A 20276-nucleotide genomic window follows, 5' to 3' on the forward strand; every position below is an offset into this window, starting at 1 on the left:
TCATGAATGTGAAACATGTGCTGCAATTAAGCAAGCAAAGCAGTTAAAGCCTCTCTGGTATGGAGGACAATGGCTGAAGTACAAGTATGGGGAGGCCTGGCACACTGACAATATCAGACACCCACCAACCCACCAAGGCAAGTGCCATGTGCTTACCATGGTGGAAGCAGCCACTGGCTGGCTGGAAACATATGCTGTGCCCCACGCCACTGCCTGGAACACTATCCTGGGCCTTGAGAAACAAGTCTTGTGGCGACACGGCACCCCAGAGAGAACTAAGTCAGATAATGGGACTCATTTCCAGAACAACCTTATAGACACTTGGGCCAAAGAGCATGGCATTGAGTGGGTATATCACATCCCCTACCATGCACCAGCCTCTGGGAAAATCGAACAGTACAATGGGCTGTAAAAAACTACACTGAGAGCAATGGGTGGTGGGACTTTCAAACACTGGGATACACATTTACCAAAAGCCACCTGGTTGGTCAACATTAGGGGATCTGCCAACAGGGCTGGCCCAGCCCAATCAGAACTTTTACGTCCTGTAGAGGGGGATAAAGTTCCTGTGGTGCACATAAAGAATATGTTGGGGAAGACAATCTGGGTTATTCCTGCTTCAGGTAAAGGCAAACCACTCGTACCTGAAGGGGATTTCATTTTGGGGGAAAACAGCCAATGAACCCAATTGTATGCTGTTGCCTGCTCTATAACACTTTTATAGCCCACCAGCTAGATATCTTCAGGTCGCCAGCAATTGACCCTGACTTCCCTCCGATCATCACCCCAACAAAGAATGAATTTTGACAAAACCAGACGAGCTCAGCAGTGACCAGACGAGTTTGGTGGTGTCATCAGCAGGCAACAACCCAACACTACACACCGTCCCTCCGGCCCTGAAAGACTATTACAAGAGATGGAGCCTGACATCATGGACTGGATGAGTTCAGCAAATTTATAGGGATTGGTCCATGGACTAAGGAATGATATCTCTCTCTTTGTGTGTGCGTGTGGGTGTGGGGTCGTATTTGGAGGACAGTGGACATGTGATGAACCAGCCATATGAGGGCCTCTTCTAAGCATGCAGCCACATACCAAGAAGAAGATAAGAGGATGTAAACCAGCCATCAGACAGCTTCTTCTAAACACGTAGCCGCATACCAAGAAGAAGATAAGAGGAAGAAAACATCTGCAGTCGGATACATGGGAAGAACACCAGGAATTAGGTGATCCAATAAGGACACTTACTGAGCCATGTGATTGCCTCGTGCAAGAGGGCTTTTACCAATCAAAAGGCGCGTGACCGCATGTAGGGATAGAAAACTCTGTATATAAAGGGATCGTGGGAACAATAAAGTGGCTTCTGCTTGATTCACATTGAATCGTGTAGGGCCCATTGTCATCTCTCCTCAGTTGGTGACCCCGACGTGATTGTCAGACAATAGTACCGGGAGCAACCCCGAAGGAGAGGACCGGCTGGAGAGCCGAGCCAGCAGGACTGGAGTTGGGATGGATCGGAGGACGGTCCGTGAAGAAAAAGAATGTACATTGCAACGGGACACCCTTAGAGGTGAGCAGCCGGTAATAAGAGATGGGACAGAGTGTAACAAAGGAAGAATGTGCGATTGTGAAACTGCTCCTACATATACTCTCTAAGAGAGGAATTAAACATGATGAGCTTGTGCTCCGAAACTTATTAATATGGTGCCGAGAGAACGGGTTCCCCCCAGATCCACAGGCTGCTTTTAAGGTCGAAACTTGGGAAAAGGTTGGGGAACGGTTATGGGATGCCGTAAGCGATGGTAACAAAGAAGCTAAGGGACTAGCAACAACTTGGAAGCTGATTCTAACGACCCTTCAAGCGATGAGGGAGGAGTGATCAGTCGCTGCCGGAGCTTTTATAGCTTTACAGCCCCCATCGTCTAAGATTAGAGTTTTCGATCGGCTCCCTGTCCCTTCCCCTGCTGCCCCGTCGGCACCTCCGACAGAGGACGAGGTGGATCCCCGGAAAAACGAGGGGATGGAAGTGGATGAATCCAGGTCCATACCGCTGCCTCCAGACCCTTGCGTAGAAAAGCCACCCAGGGGAGAGCCGCCGCCCGTCCCGCCTGACCCGTCTCACTCCAAGAGCCAGCCATTGCTTTTTCCACCTCTCCCTCCGTCCATGCCTCCCCCACCAACGTCTCTGTGAAAATCATCCACGCTCAAGCCCCACAGGGAACCGGACTGGGCACAGAAACTACTTCGAAAGTTAGAGGACTTGGAAAGAGATAAGATCGCTCGAGAAGAACACAGGGGGGAGGAGGAGGGTGTGATAGCAAGCTGCGGGAAGCTCCAGGGGGTGGGGGGAGGCGAGAGGCGAAACTGCTAAAACTGACGGGGACCTAACACGACGATGGAGAGGGATTATTCAGAATGCGTTAGTGGGGGGGGGGAAGTTGCAAAAGAATTTGCAAAAGGATAGAAAAAAGGGGGATTTGAGACAAGGAAGTACAAAATGCAATATAATCTTTTGTAAATAAGAAAATGTAGTTCTAAGTAACTTCAAGCTTGGTGGCTTTGTATATAAAAACAAAACTTTCCAAACCTAAAAAAGGCCCGACCAAAAGAACACAATAAGGGTCCTTGTCTAAGATGAATCGTTGTAGCTGACATAGTTTTGGAACCTTATGACCTTCGCACAAAATTTATTGTAACCAAAACAGGATTGTAGCTAAGGAGTAGCTGAAACTAAGCAGATGTTCAGGAGGTAATGTAGCGAAGTTAACTGATAAGTAGAAGGACAAGGAGAAATCACTCATTTATGCCAGCAGTGTTACCGAACTAATTAAGTTGGCAAGTTCTTAACGAGTTCTACGAATCAATTTGGCGACCCAGATGGGACCCTCTCTGCTCGGCTGCAGGACCCGCTGAGAACAGGGCTCCCCAGGGCCCCCGGGGAATTTTCCCGGAGGGACCCCTCGACTCACTCGGATCACTGCGGGAGCAGACAAGGACCATCTTTAAGAAGGTATTCTTTTGTAAATATTGTTTTGTTTTGGTTAACATTCCGTAAGTCATAGGAGACGTCCTGCGCGGGAGTCTGTTTGAAGTTTGGATTTTGGTGGGTTAACCTTTTGTTTGGAGCCTTCTGTAAATCGAGATATAGAAATCTCGTAGGTAAAGGCGTATACCCGGCTGCTAGCGCTCAATTGGTATACATTTGGATTTGTTTCTGTTTGTGACTTGCTGGTATTTGACCTAGTTTTGTGGATTATCACGGTAACGATTTTGGTGTTGACGATATAATATGGTTAAGGCTGCACTGTATGTTGTGATTGTGTCCTTAATAGTTGTTTGTCTAATTGGATTTTGTTTGTGTTTTAGGTATTGTAGTTGTGTGGAGTGTGTTTGTGGGATCCCTTGTGTGTGTGTAAAATTAATAATGGGATATCAACAGAGCGAAGTAATGTATGCAGATATGTTTTTCACATTAAGAAACCAGCAGGAGTGGCAGAAGGAATGTGGAATTAAGAGAGCTCTGCCAGATCCTTTAATTTTAGCTTTGGAAAGGGACAAGAGCAATTAGAGAAAGGTCACATTAAACGGACCACAAGCCCTTGGAATACCCCAAGTTTTACAATTCCAAAAAGGAGTGGCAAATGGCACCTATTGCATGATCTGAGGAAAATTAATGAGGTCATGGAGGATATGGGGGTGTTACAGCCTGGATTACCCTCCCCAAATATGATTCCGAAAAATTGGGACATTTTAATTATCAATTTAAAAGATTGCTTTTTTACCATTCCCCTGCATCCAGAAGATTATCAGAAATTCGCTTTTTCTGTACTGAGCGTAAACAAAAGTGAACCTATGAAAAGGTACCACTGGGTAGTGTTACCACAGGGCATGAAAAATTCACCGACCATGTGCCAGGTTTACGTGGCCTGGGCACTTACTCTGGTACGTGAAGCACATCCAGACCTGCTCATTTATCATTACATGGATGACATTTTGATAGCTGGAAAACAGCTGAATGGAGACCAATTGATTGCTGAATTACAAAATGTGTTGCAGTCAAATGGGCTACAATTGGCCCCTGAAAAAATACAAAAAACAGAAGTATGGAACTATCTTGGCTGGGAAATTGACAAAGCAGTTGTTCGACCTCAAAAGGTGGAACTCCGGACAGAGATCCACACCTTGAATGATGTACAAAAATTGTTAGGAGATTTAAACTGGGTGAAGACCTATGTGGTATTACCAATGAGGAGTTGGCACCTCTGATGAGGTTACTCAGGGGAGGAGGTGGTGCAAACGCACCCCGGACATTGACAAATGAGGCCAAAGAGGCTTTGCAGCAGATTAGCATAAAAGTTAATAAAGCCTACACCCATTGCTGGAACCCTGATTATGGGATAGGTTTAGCAATAATCAATAGTGAGCAGCACCCTTTTGCTGTAATACTGCAATGGATTCCTGGAAGAGATCCTTTGCGGTTATTAGAGTGGGTGTTTTTATCGGCACAGTCAAAGCGGACAGTTACAACACGAATGGAGGCACTAGCACAATTAATCATGAGGGGGCGAAATCGAATTGTTGAAATAGCAGGGAAAGAACCATCTTTTATCATAATACCTTTAGTGGCAGAATATTTAGCTTGGGCTTTGCGCCAGTGTATTTTATTGCAAGTGGCGTTGCTGGATTATTCGGGTGAAGTAAAGGTGCACTATCCACCACACAAGTTTTTTAGTGTACTACATTCCTGTCAAATAGAAGAGCGACCTAGACGCTCTGCACGTCCGGTAGACGATGCTACAGTCTTTACAGACGCAGGAGGAAGATCTCAAAAGGCCGCCATCACGTGGCAGGCCAACGGGCAATGGCATGATGTAGTTTTAACAGACTGTCAAGGCTCCACACAACATTTGGAGTTGCGAGCCGTGATAGAAGTGTTTGCTCGATGGAAGACAACACCAGTCAATGTTGTTTGTGATTCACTGTATGTAGTAGGAGTTGTATCACGTATAGAACGAGCATTGCTGAAAGAGAGAAACGATGAGGTATTGTACAAACTATTTCAGAGGTTGTGGCTATTGCTGTCAGAAAGACAATGTGAATATTTTATCACCCATATTCGGAGTCACACAGGAATAATCGAAGGCTTAGCGGAAGGCAACCGGAGAGCCGACAAGTTGGTAGCGCTGTTATGGGCGGCTCCCTCAACGGACGGGTTCACGCAAGCCAGACGGTCTCATGATTTTTTCCACCAGTCAGCCAAAGTACTGCGCCGCCAATTCAGGCTGTCTGAATCAGATGCCCGGGGCATTGTCCAGTCGTGCCCCAATTGTCAACAGTATACCGGAGGCTTGGCTCCTGGAGTCAATCCTCGTGGTACTGGACCTTTAGAAATTTGGCAAATGGATGTTACGCATGTCCCAGAATTCGGTGACAAAAATATGTGCATGTCTGCTTGGATTGTTTTTCTCTTGCAGTTTGGGCTACAGTTCAGACTGGCGAATCTAGCAAACGTGCAGCGTCACATGCGTTCGGCTATAGCGGCCCTTGGCGTGCCACGAGAAATCAAAACTGACAACGGCCTTGGCTATGTAGCTCATTCCACGCAAGTGTTTTTCCAGTTCTGGGGCATTACTCACGTGACGGGTACGCCCCATTCACCTACCGGTCAGGCTATGGTCAAACGTATGAATCAGACATTGAAGCGTTTGCTTCAAAAACAAAAAGGGGGAGAAAGTGCTGTATCACCAACAGATAGATTAAACAAAGTCCTATATGTGTTAAATTTCTTACGATTGCCGCAAGATAGCTTGGTGCCACCAATGGTAAAACACGGGGCTGGTCTACAAGGAGGGTTGGAAGAAGTTAAGAGCAGACAATGCAAGGTAATGATTAAAAACGGGATAACAGGGGCCTGGGAAGGACCAGTTAAGTTAATCACATGGGGAAGAGGATATGCATGTGTTGTTACAGATACAGGAACCAGATGGATACCAGCCAAGTGGGTAAAGCCATGGCAAGAAAAGTTGCATGACCCACCCGAAGACACCCCAGCACCTAAGGACTCCATGCCATAACTGTGGAACTTGGGAGCCTTGGAGTTTGTGTGTTTGCGAGTATTGTGGGGTCAGATGGTATTGTCGAAGTTCTAGAGCACGTGCGGGGTAGAAGGTTATCAGTCACAATGGTTCAAGGGATACGTGTCAAATGACATTGTTTAAGTTAGAGCTCAATATTACTTGTCAACAAGGATGCAACTGAGGCCCGATTGGAATGATCAGGTACAATTTTGGGATGTGCCGTCTCATCGCCTCCTTGTTTGCACCTGGAGCAGCTGCAGCAAAAGCATTAGGAGACATGACTGAATTAGGGTGTTGGGCCGCAAAGCAGATAAATTTAACATCAGAAGTACTTACACAAATGCTTAATGATGTAGATAGCACAAGACACGCTGTTTTGCAAAATAGAGCTGCAATTGATTTTTGCTTTTATCACAGGGTCACGGGTGTGAGGATTTTGAAGCGATGTCTTGCATGAATCTGTCTGACCATTCGAAGCCGATTCATAAAAGTCTCAAGGAGATAAAAGACAACATGAACAAACTAACGGTGGTCAATTCAAGTTTAGATAAGTGGTTAAGGGGTTGGGGCATAACGGGATGGCTTTTAGATCTTTGTAAACAAGGCATTGTAATTTTAAGTATAATTGTGATTGTATTGTTAATCGTTCCCTGTATCTTAAAGGGAGTATCTAACATGATTACTAATTCCTTGAAGAAAGTTTGGCTGGTTCAAAGAGAAAAAGGGGGAATTGTGGGGTCATATTTGGAGGACAGTGGACATGTGATGAGGCAGCCATATGAGGGCCTCTTCTAAGCATGCAGCCACATACCAAGAAGAAGATAAGAGGATGTGAACCAGCCATCAGAGCTTCTTCTAAACACGTAGCCGCATACCAAGAGGAAGAAAACATCTGCAGACGGATACATGGGAAGAACACCAGGAATTAGGTGATCCAATAATCACACTTACCGAGCCGTGTGATTGCCTCGTGCAAGAGGGCTTTTACCAATCAAAAGGCGCATGACCGCACGTAGAGATAGAAAACTCTGTATACAAAGGGATCGTGGGAAGAATAAAGTGGCTTCTGCTTGATTCACATTGAATTGTGTAGGGCCCATTGTCGTCTCTCCTCATGTGGGTGTATATATATAAATATATGAGACAAAAGCGATGGTATATTGAAAAATGTGGGATCTGAGCATGACATGAATGCTATGGAAAAAGGGGTGGATACTGTCCTGGGTTCAGCTATAGCTTTGTTCGAAAGCTTCCTCCCAGTCTCATGATAGAGAGGGCTTCCAATCAGACTGTAATTTGGGATGTGCATTCTCCAGAACCCCACAACACCCAAGAAACCTTGTGTTGCTTTCTTATTACTTGGTGGAGACATTGCTGTTATCTTGTTGATCACATCTGTGGGGGTCTGGCTACGTCCATCTTTCCAATTTATTCCCAAAAATTGAATCTCCTGTGTGGGTCCCTTAACCTTACTCTGTTTTATGGCAAAACCAGCTTTCAGAAGGATTTGGATTATTCCCTTTCTCAAAAACTTCTTCTGCTGTATCGCCCAACACAAGAATATCCTCAATGTATTGCAGGTGTTCTGGAGCTTGCTCCTGTTCCGGTGCAGTCTGGATCAGTCCATGGCAGATGGTAGGGCTGTGTTTCCACCCCTGGGGCAGTCGGTTCCAAGTGTACTGGACGCACCTCAAGTCAATGCGCACTGTGGCCTGCACTCTGCTGCCAAAAGGATTGAGAAAAATGCATTGGCAATATCAACTGTGTCATACCACTTGCCTGTCGTTGACTCCAGTTCATACTAAAGTTATAGCATGTCTGGTATGGCAGCACTCAATGGTGGTGTGACTTCATTCAGGCCACGATAGTCTACTGTTAGTCTCCACTCTCCATTAGGCTTTCGCACTGGCCATATGGGGCTATTAAAGGGTGAGCAGGCCCTGCTGATCACTCCTTGGCTCTCCAGTCTACGGATCAGCTTATGGATGGCAATCGGGGACTCTCGGTTGGTGCGATATTGCCGCCGGTGCACTGTTGTGGTCGCAATTGGCACTTGTTGTTCTTCGACCTTCAGCAACCCCACAACAGAAGGATCCTCTGAGAGACCGGGCAAGGGGGACAGCTGCTTCATTTCCTCTGTCTCCAAGGCAGCGATACCAAAAGCCCATCCATACCCTTTTGGGTCTTTGAAGTACCCTCTCCTGAGATAGATAGTCTATGCCAAGGATGTATGGAGCCCCTGGACCAGTCACAATGGGGTGCTTTTGCCACTTCCTCCCAGTCATGCTGATTTCAGCTTCCAGTACAGTCAACTCTTGGGATCCTCCTGTCACTCCAGAAATATAAATGGGTTTCACCCCTTGATAGCTTGATGGCATCAGGGTACACTGTGCACCGGTATCTACTAGAGCCTTATACTTCTGTGGGACTGATGTGCCAGGCCATCTGGTCCACACAGTCCAGTAAACCCGATTATCCCTCTCCTCCACCTGACTGGAGGCAGGGCCCCTCTCATAGTGATCACAAGATTGTCCTCTTATGTCTTGTAGAAAGGGATTAGTATTCCTTATCCCAGGAGTTGGAGTAAAATCAGCTCTTCCACTCCACCTGGGAAACTGCTCACCAGAGACTGGAGCAGCAGCTTTCCTGGGAGGATCATCCTTGACCATTGTTCTCCTCTTCAGTTCACGCACCCGTTGCTCCAGAACTGAGGTAGGTTTTCCATCCCCTTTTCTCATGTCTTCTCTGTGATCCCTCAGGTAAAACCATAGGGTGGCCCGTGGCGTGTTCCTCCTATATCTTCTCTCTCGGGCAGTTGGGGGTTGAGTAGTTGCCTTGGCTGTTGCTGTCAGGGTTTCACTATCTGCTGTGCTTGTCGCTGGAGTAGCTGCGGCGCTTGTGTTACCGTAAAAGTCGGTCGGAGAAACTCTCTAAGACTTTAAGCCCCCTGCGCCTAAGGTATCTATACTGGCCATTGTCTTTCAGATCCTTGGCTGTACGAAACCACACAGCGCCCCGCACTACTGTAATTGCTGTGCATTCGATTTATTCACATTTTTAAAACTTCAGTATTTGAACAGTTCAAGTTCTCTTTGCAAACATATCCCAGGATTTATTAAAATTCCATTAATTGTCATAAATTTCTAAAATTATAATATATCGTTCAGGCTCATTAGCTACCTAACAGAGATAAAATTAGCTTACATGAAGGTTCCTTTCCACATTGCCATCATTAAAACAAAATAAAACTAAAAGAATTGATTTCTACTTAGCACCTATTAAGACACATTATTCAGAACATCAGCTTGGAAAATGGTTACAAAACCCCAACACATTTAATTTTTTTTTAAACTGCAAAACCTGTAATATTCTTTCCTTCAGAGATTATATACACAAGTGGTTACATCTGTAGATAAGCAGTAAAAGGTTTTACAAAAACTTTTTACAAAGATTTTAGAATATGTGTTAAACATTTCACAGAAGAATCTAGAGCACTGTTCAGCTTCTACCTTACTTCAGTTACTACAGATCTGTAAACCCATTCATAGTTGCTAGATAAGGATGTAAGGATAATTAACTACCCAGGAGAGGTGTTCTAGTTACGTGTCAATAAACAGCTTTGCTAGAACTCTTAAGAATACTTCTAAGTGGCAGCACAGAGCAAGAAAATCGGACTCTGGGCCTAATATAGACTCTTTTTATTTAAAACACTGTCATTTTCTTTAAAAGAGATTTTAAACCAACAAGACTACCACTTGACAACAGTTAAAGACAGGCTCAGTCTCACAATTAAAAAGTGTGCTAAAGAATTAATTTACGATATTTATACAATAAATTATTTACATTCAATAGTGTCAGCAGATTGGGCCTGTAGCACTTTCCCTTGGGTTGCAAAATTCTTATTTTAGTGCACAGAAAAAAAAAAAGGGTTTTTTTGACAAGCCCAACATTTCCTGTTCTCCGTAACATGACACACATTGATAAGCCACAATTGACTGAAAAAGTACATTCCAGCAGAAAAAATATAGGCTTTCACTAACCCCTGCAAAAATAGTTTCACATATAAATTCAGTTTTCCTTCAGTCCAAAAGCCTTCCAGAATTTTCAATTAAAACCATTAAGGTTTTACCATGTTTCAGCATTCTTTACAAGTAATTTTTAATTAATTTACATTTTAGCTTTATTAGTTTGTACAATTGAAGAATTTATGAACATTTATTCAATATCTTCTGAAAAAGATTACAGGGAAAAAAATAACTAAATACATCTGATAAAAGTAACTTTGGCATTGTACCATGCTTCAAAGCAACAGTCCTTATGTTGTTACCATAAAAGTCGGTCAAAGAAACTCTCTAGACTCAATTTGGAGTTTTAGAAAGCAGACGTTCTTTATTGCAGCGCTGGGTGCACATGCGAATCATTTCGCAAAGGTGAGTGCACCTGAGACTTGCCGACAGCAGCTATATATTTAGCATACTCACGCATATTCATAGCTTTTCCAGGAACTAATTATAATATTTGCATCCTAATTAAGCATGCGCTTTCTTGCTGAGTGGGGGGTCTTTGGTGGTTGTCAATAGTCTTCCTCACTGTGTTTACTAAATGACCTAAGTGCTTGCGCACACTTGCAAGGTCCTAGTGCTGAATTAGCAGCTGGTATGTCCTTGCTTCTGTTCTGTTCCAGTCTCGCTCCATGCTGGGCGCCGCTCTGTTATCTTGAAGGCTGACATCCTTGGTCTTATTTACTGTCTCCTTAGTTGTTAGCAGTCCCATGATGTTCCTTCCCCCATCAGCTGAACATTCCTTTCTCTCTCTGTGTTAGTAAGTTAGAACAGATTGGCCTATTCTACTATGTTAAAGGCACACACACTATTGTTAGTTTAAGGTTACCTTTCCCCTCTTTGAGACTTATAGGATATACATATATCCTGTACATCTCATTCTATACCTTTTACCCATATTTGATTCTAATACACCATCGTGACCAACAATAACCAAATTGAATCATAATACATGCAAGGATACAGACACAGATTATCACTATAATGATCACAAACAAGTTTTTCAATCATTTCCAATTTGGTAGCCAAGAAGTAAGTCCATGCCATAATTCTTCAAATCCCCAGTTAGTATCATCTCTAACAGCCTGATCTAAGACTTTAGTTTGCTTCCAGATTTCTGCTAGATCTGTAGATATTCTGCCACTCTGGTCTATGTATGTGCAGCAGCTTGTGTTTATAACTGTACAAATACCTCCTTGGGAAGCTAATAGCAGATCAAAGGCCATATGGTTTTGCAATACTACCTGAGATATGCCAGATACCTCGATCTGTAATGCCTGTATAGCACCTGGGAATACAACACCCAATGTACATGTTCCAGTCCATCCTGGGGGAAAGGGCCTTTCTAGCAGTATTATTACACAATCAATACCACCCTTTCCCTTCTAGAGCATTCCAATAGCCAGTTTGGGGTCCCTTAATGCAGAGTTGCATTGTCCAGCGACAGTCTGGGTAATGGCCTACCAAGATATTACCAGAGCTAAGAGTTTTACCCAGTGCCAGCAGGTATTGTCTGAGATCCTGTTTTCCCTGCAAAAACATACCACCAGGAACAAAAGGCAGTTGGTAAGGCTGCCCATACATCAGTTCATATGGACTCACATCATTCCTTCCTGGCTGTATTCATATCCTTAACAAAGCAATTGGTAGGGCTTGTAATCAAGTTAAAGAAGTTTCTTGACATATTTTAATTGTAACTTGAGTGTCTGATTCATACATTCCACTTTCCCACTAGCCTGAGGTCTATATAGGGTATGCAGATCCCACTTGATTCCCTTACACTCTCCCACCTTCCTAACTACTTCTGCAACAAAGTGCAGACCTCTGTCCAAGGACAAGACTGCTGGTACACCATATGGGGGTATTGTTTGATCACGAGCCATATTGGTGCGACAAGGGAAAGCCTCTGGCCAACCAGAAAACACATCTATTAGTACCAGTATATACATATACCTGAGCCTATTGTGCTGTGGGAATTCTGTAAAGTCCACTTGCCAATAGTCTCCTGGACAATTGCCTTTGTTGTTCCAGGTGGGGGTCTCTTAGCATGGTAAACAAGGTTCACACTTCTTTATAACACTTTTATAATTCCAGCCATTTGCATACTCAGAACTTGGAACTTTAAAGCCTCGGTCATTGATTCTGTTCCCCCATGAGTTGCCTGGTGTTTTTCTTCTCATAGGAGGCTGGGCAATTATCACTTGCCTGTTTGGTGTAACCCACCATCCTTCATCATTCTTCTTGGCTCCTAATAGACTAGGTAATTTCTCATCCTCTGTTTGATAACTTGGAACTTCATTATCCAAGCACTGAGGCAATATTAATAAAAGGTCCCCACCCATAGCTTCTTCGGCTGCTTTGTCAGCAACGTGATTACCAATATTCACTGGAGTGTTATCAAAATTGATGTGCCTTAAAAGCAAATTTTGACTTTCTGACAATTCCAGAAGTCTCAGTAGCACCATCAGCTCGGCTTTCTGTGCTGATGTGTGGTGGGAGTGTGGGGGAATGCAGGGCTTTAGCCTCTATTATCTTATGTTTGGTTACCACAGCATATCCTGCTTTCCAGTTTCCATTTTCATAAAGCTGCTGCCATCCACAAACAGTTTGTAGTCCACATCCTTCAGGGATGCATCTTGCAGGTCAGTATGACTGGAATACACCTGCTCAATAGTCTGTAAACAGTTGTGAGTCAGCTCTCCTGCTTCTGGATCAGTTGTCAAAACCACTGCTGGGCTCAACAGGTTAGTTATTTTCAATTCTACATCCTCTTGTTCTAAAAGCACAGCCTGATATTTTAACAGCCTGCTTGGGGAAAGCCAATGACTGCTTTTCTGTTCCAGAATGGTTGTTACCATGTGAAATACAAATACAGTCCATTTTTGTACCAAAATATTTGACAAAATTTTCCATTAGAGGCTCTAGTCCTTTTCTTGCTTCCAGTTTTATAGGATATTGTTTCTATCTTACCAGTCTGATGTTTGGTTTCAGACGAATAGTTACTGCCTCTGCATTTCATGATCTTCCCAGTGCTCCAGCAGCCCGTACTTGCAGGGTGTATTCTCCACTTCCTCTGGTATATCCGGCTCAGTGGCTGGTTTCTGTAACATAAAAACTCGGGCCTCCACAGTATTTTCATAATTTACTCAGTATACCTCTATCCAATAACAGCACGGGGCACTCAGGCATGTAAAGAAATTGATGGGTCAACATTTGTTTGTCAATTTTTAAAATTTAAAGAAAGGCTGGGTTCCTGTCCACTCTGTGGCACCAATGACTGAAGCTGTTTGCTTGCTTAATTGCCCTTTACAAGTATTTATAACAGAATAAGGAGCTTCTGTTTCTACAAGAAATTTTACCTTATCATTCCCCAACCTAACTGTAACCAGGGGCTCTGTTGGGGAGGGTTTCGAATCTTCCCCCAGTCCTCCTCAATCTTCATCTAAAGTAATAATTTTCTCTGCCTGCCCTGACATTCCACTAAATCTCTGGTGTTTATTTTGATTCTGAGGGCATTCTCTCTTCCAGTGGAACCTGTGGAGTCTGTTCACAAACCTTTCCATGTAATCCTTCTTTCCTCTCCTCCCAGGCCACTCCCCCCTTTCCTGGTTTCTTGAGTGAGAGTTACAGCCAACAATTTTTTTTTTTTTTTTCCTAAACATTCTGATTTTACTCTGGAGCTTATCTTATGCCCCCGCATATCCAGTAACAGATTCCTAGTTGAAACCTGACACACTATAACCCACAATACACAATATTGTATTAGATTAATAATTATATTAATGTAATTAATAATATATATTAATAATTGGGGACTTGAACCCCTTCCCACCACCATTTGAACCATTACAGGGAATGTACACCAGAGCAATGGTGGTCTGATTGCGATAGGTCTCCCAGGCCACATTCATTATTTTTCCCAAATCATATTGGTCCTCTCCTTCCTTCCTCCAATTCAGGATCAATAGTAGTATATTTATGCATCACCTCTTTTAATCTTTCCATGAATCCAGAAGGTGATTCATTTATATCTTGCTTTATTTCATATAGCTTAGACCAGTTCACTGCCTTGGGGACAGCATTCTTAATACCAAATAAAATCCACCTCTGATATTGTTTCAAAGCCTGCCTATCCTGGTCCCGATTAGGGTCCCAGTTAGGATTGGTGGTAGGTACATGAAGATTCACTATACCTGCCAATGTGCCTGCCATTATTTGTTTCTCTACTGTGGTCTGAGCTGTACGAATAATCATATTCCTGTCAACACTCTCGAAAGCATGACGCATAATTACCAGCCACTTGTTTCCAAATATTCAAATCTATAATGGTAAAGGGAATCTTTATCATGACCGGACTATCATTGACCACAGCTTGTCTTAAAGGTGTAATCACAGTTTCCACTTGTTTTTCCCTAGTTTGCCCTGCTGTAGGGCAAAATCCTTCAGCCCCCCTCTAATATCTCCAGTGCCTGTACTGGTGCTTGTGCTTAATTCCTGTTGTCAGCACCTTTGACCCCATTATTCACAACACCCCTTCTCTGGGGGGCTACCATCAAATCCAAATCTTCCTCCACATTCCTCAAATGTATAGTGCATAACCATCCTATGCTGCACAAAGAGCAAGAGCATTTAAACAAATTTTACTATCTTTCTCCAAGGACAATACTAACAGGCCCTGGGGTGCAAAATTAAAACTACAATCATTTTGCCATTCCAGATGATATCTCAATGTGAAAAACATTTCCGCATAAGCTACTTCATTCCACTTTCCACAACAAGGGGAGAGAATATAAAACTAAAAGGGGAAAAGGAAAACAATAAACACAAGTGATGTACAATACAATTGCTCACCACCCACTGACCGATACCCAGCCCGGCCTGAGCAGTGATCTGGGCCTTCCAGGTAATGCTCCCCAGTTTATATAGTGGGCATGACGTGCTGTGGTATGGAATACCCCTTTGGCCAGTTTGGGTCAGGTGTCCTGTCTCTGCTTCCTCCTGGCTTCCCCTCCTCCCTGGCAGAGCACGAGACTGAGAAAGTCCTTGGTAAGAGTAAACATTACTTAGCAACAACTAAAAACATTGGTGTTATCAGCATTGTTCCCAGGCTGAAAGTCAAAAACACAGCACTGCACCAGCTACTAAGAAGGAGAAAAAATGACTGCTATAGCTGAACATAGGACAGTATCCACCCCTTATTCCATAGCATTCACATCATGCTCAGATCCCACATTTTTCAATATACCATCGCTTTTGTCTCATATATAAATATACACCCACACGCAAAGAGAGATATCATTCCTTAGTCCATAGACCAATCCCTATAAAGTTGCTGAATTCATCCAGTCCATGATGTCAGGCTCCATCTCTTGTAATAGTCTCAGGGCAGGAGGGACGGTGTGTAGTGTTGGGTTGTTGCCTGCTGATGACACCACCAAACTCACCTGGTCACTGCTGAGCTCGTCTGGTTTCCTCAAAATTCATTCTTTGTTGGGGTGATGATCAGAGGGAAGTCAGGGTCAGTTGCTGGCGACCTGAAGATATCTAGCTGGTGGGCTATAAAAGTGTTATAGAGCAGGAACAGCATACAATTGAGTTCATTGGCTGTTTTCCCCCAAAATCAAATCCCCTTGAGGTACACATCGGACTTGCCCATCTTCCCGCATTACCCACCAAGTATATCCAGGTCCCTGAGCAAAAGTAACCCCACGAGTGGGTTTGCCTTTACCTGAAGCAGGAATAACCCAGACTGTCTTCCCCAGGAGATTCTTTATGTGCACCACAGGAACTTTATCCCCCTCTACAGTACGTAGAAGTTCTGATTGGGCTGGGCCACCCCTGTTGGCAGATCCCCTAGTGTTGACCAGTTGCTCTGCTTCCATTGCTGCAACCACTCCCACAGGGCATTTGTCACCATCCATGAGTCAGTATTATGTCAGTATTATTCATATTTGCACTCATCATCCTCAAAACAAACTACTGCATGCCAAAGAGAAAAGCAACACTTCAAATGTTCTTTACTAATACTAATTCCTTTAGTATTATTATTATAATTACTGATAGCACATGCCTACAGACTTTACATTTCAGTTCATGTGCTTAGAAGTGATGGAAGCTATGTAGTAACATGAAAATAATTTTTAATAAGTTAAAAGTCAGTGACATGAAACTTAAAATAATCACATGGAATATAGATATTTAACTACCTGTAGAATTACTGCTAACCACTATGCAAAATTAATCCACCACATCTAAATTTTGATAAAGAGAAGCCCTGAATATTCAAGAATATTTAGGATATACTCACAAGAGGATTACAGGCTGAATAAATCAACTGTATTATAAGTAAATTACTCTGTTTCCTCATTCATTTTGGGTTGCCACTTTTCTGAATTTACTTCATTAGGTGAAAGAATACTGGGAAGTGGCTGCTAAAGTAACCGAGCAATATAATCAAAATCATCACCTAGATAAGGATAACAACTGAAAATGTAATAACCAAGTAAACAGTGCAAAGAAAACTCTCCAGCCTTAGCCAGAAGAAATTCTACATCTTTCCATTTAAGCACAAAAAAGACATTAAAACCCCCCAATTACTTAATGTTTAAACAGTATAAATAACTGCAAAAGGAACCCAAAGAAGTTTCAAGTATACCCTGCAGTTTACTTCGCAAAATGCTTCTCTCTTCTATATCCTAAACCGATGCTGCAACCTGACAATAATGAAACAGCTGTTCTTAGATGGGCAACACAGTAATACTGCATTCCCCTTTTGAAGTTTATCTATATTTAGAAGTCAGTTTTCACAGTGCAATGAATTCCTTAGAATTAAGTGACAGCTTGTGTCCACACTATAGTGTTTTACCTTATCGGCCTGATGCATGTAGCAGTAGAGAATTCCTCTCATACGCTTAATAGCGGAATGCTCCAGTTCATGAGTCCTTCCCCTGTCATTATCAATATTCTTTCAAAAGGTCGATGGGCCAAAGGCCTCCCCCCCTTTGAGGCCTGTCTCATTTGTTTCTTATTAATTTTCTGACATATTAAGCATCCTTGTACTTCTTGTTTTGCCATTTCAAAAAGTCCAATACACCCATAGAATTTTAAAAATTGATCAACAAGTGCTCTTGTTCCCCAATGTGTTTGCTGATGTAATCTGCGTAATATTCTCCTAGCAAAACCCTTAGGTAACATTTCTCTCCCATCTGGTAATACCCATTTATCGTTTTTGAATTTGGCCCCCAATTTTTCATATTCCTTTAACTCATTTTGAGAGTATATTTTAGGTTCATTTATCTGTTCTTCCTCTTTTTCTAGATGTTCACCAGTGGTTAAGGTTAAAAGAGCTGCCCGCCTGGCTTCCTCATCTGCCAGATTGTTTCCTCTGATTCTAAAATGGAGCCCCTTCTGGTGTCCTTTAACATGGGTTACAGCTATTGCTTCAGGTTCCCTTATAGCTTGTAATATTTGTTTTATTAATTCCTCGTGTACTAACCCTTTTCCTTGGGTATTTATCAAGCCTCTTTCCTCCCATATTTTTCCAAAAGTATGAACTATACCAAAAGCATATTTTGAATCTGTGAATATAGTCCCTTTTTTTTTCGTAGCCTTTTTAGTGCTCTCAACAGGGCATATAATTCACATGCCTGTGCTGACCAGCTTGTGCTCAATGGTCCGGATTCTATTACTTCCCATTTTCCTCCATCCACAATTGCATATCCTGACTTTCGTTTCCCATTAATTACTCGCGAAGATCCATCCACAAACAATTTTTCTCCCTCTTCCAATTCTTCTTCCTCTAAATCTGGCCTAATTTTTGTCTGTAACTCCACCATGTCTATGCAATCGTGAAGAGGAGCTAAAGTTTCCCCCCGCTCTCCAAATAAAAACTGAGCTGGGTTTTGAGCTGTTGTTGATTTTAATTCCAAATCAGGGGAATGTATTAGGATGGCCTCATATTTTAACAATCAACTATCAGTAAGCCATTTATCTGCTTTCTGTTGGAGGATTCCCCTTACGTCATGAGGAGTATAAACTACTAGGGATCCCCCAAAAGTGACTTTCCGGGCTTCCTCGACCAACAAGGCCACCGCCACCATGGCTTGTAAGCAGGTTGGCCAAGCCTTACTCACAGGGTCTAATAATTTTGAGAAATATCCCATGGGTTTCTTGCTCCCTGCCCAATCTTGGGTCAATACCCCATATGCGGTTTGATTGCTCGTATTTACGAATAATTGAAATGGCTTTCCTAGGTCTGGTAAGCTTAACACCGGAGCCCTCATTAAGGTTTCCTTTATATATTGAAATTTCTCTTCATCCTCCAAAGACCATTTCATAACATTCAAAGTGAGTTTCTCATATAAAAATTTTACTTTTTCACTAAATCCTTCTATCCACTGTCCACAGTATCCTAATAATCCTAGTAGCTGCCTAACTTGTCTTTTGGTTTTTGGTGCTGGTAAAGCTACAATTCCTGCGACCCGATCTGGGTCTAATTGTTTTTTTCCTTTACTCAACCAATGACCCAAATACTTAACCTCTGGTTCCGTGAATTGTAATTTTGACTTTGAAACTTTTAGTCCCTTAGCTCCAAGAAAATTTAATAACGCTATCGTATTCTCCCGAACCTCCTCTTCTGATTTCCCAGCTATTAATAAATCATCAACATATTGAAGGAGTTTCACACTTCCTTCAGTCTCAAAGGACATTAACAGTTTCTCTAGGGCTTGCCCAAACAGGTTAGGTGATTCAGTAAAACCCTGGGGCAATACTGTCCATCGTAATTGTTGTTTCCTGCCTGTTTCTGGATCTTCCCATTCAAAAGCAAAATAATCCCTGCTTTTTTCGGCTAAAGGACAGGCCCAAAATGCATCTTTTAAATCAATTACACTATACCATGTGTGTTCAGGGGACAACTTCTTTAGCAATGTATATGGGTTCGCCACCACTGGAAACTGGGTAACAGTTCTCTGATTGACTGCCCTCAAATCTTGAACTAACCGATAACTCCCATCTGGTTTCCGGACCGGTAGTATCGGAGTATTATGTGGTGACATACAGGGCTCCAAAGTCCCTTTCTGTATTAATTCTTCAATTATTGGTTTCAATCCTTTTCTTCCTTCCAAGGAAATCGGGTACTGTCTGACCCTAATGGGTTCTTTTGGATTAGTTACTTCCACCTCCAAAGGTTCAATGTCCAATTTTCCTATTTCCCCCTTATTGTGCCAGACTTCTAAATTAATCCGCTCCTCATCCTTTTCCGTTAATTGATATAAGTTTACAGCAATCATTCCCTTTTCCACCTCTAAATTTATTCCTAAGTTTATAATTAAATCTCGTCCTAATAGGTTACTCTCTGCTTCTTCCACTAATAGAAAATCCCCTATACAAATTTTCTTTTCAGATTCTATTTCTACGTTTTTGATAATAGGGACCCTAAAGGGTTCCCCTTTTTCTCCCACCACTAGGGTGGTATCTTTACTTATCTGACATCCCATTGGAAGATGCCGAACCGTAGATCTCTCGGCTCCAGTATCAACTAAAAATATTATTTCTTCTCCCTGGGGACCTATCTTTAATTTTATCAAGGGCTCTGACGATGTTCTTGTCCCCAGAATATAGAGCCCCTGACACCCCTATTCCTCATCTTGAAACATCTTCTCATCCCGCATCCGCTTTCTACAATCCCTCTTAAGATGTCCTTTTTTTCCACAATAGTAACATTCTAGTACCTCTCTAGAGAGGGTCCTAGTTTTTTCCTTCTGTTCTGTCTGTTTCCTTTCTCGATACCCAGGTCCTGAAACCTTGGGTATTGATCTTGGCTGTTCTCGTTTCTGAGTTTCTTGCACTGCTGCTACAAATATTTTTGCCTTTGCTTTCTGTTTCTCCTCATCTCTCCGTACATAGACTTTTTGGGCTTCCCTTAGTAACTCCTGCAAAATTAGGAACGCAATGGTAACATCAAAAAACATATACATCCAGAAACCATGCTATTTAAATAATAATCTTAGATACAAAAAATGTACTTGCTTTCAGTTTGAAACAAGGAGGGAAAAAAGAACCCCATAAGGAATAAAACCAGAAAATGCAAAATTAATAGGTTAACATTTTTTTTAAGCAGTAAGATTTATTCTCAATT

Source organism: Strigops habroptila, chromosome W (assembly GCF_004027225.2).
Source record: "Strigops habroptila isolate Jane chromosome W, bStrHab1.2.pri, whole genome shotgun sequence".
Taxonomy (NCBI): Eukaryota; Metazoa; Chordata; class Aves; order Psittaciformes; family Psittacidae; genus Strigops; species Strigops habroptila.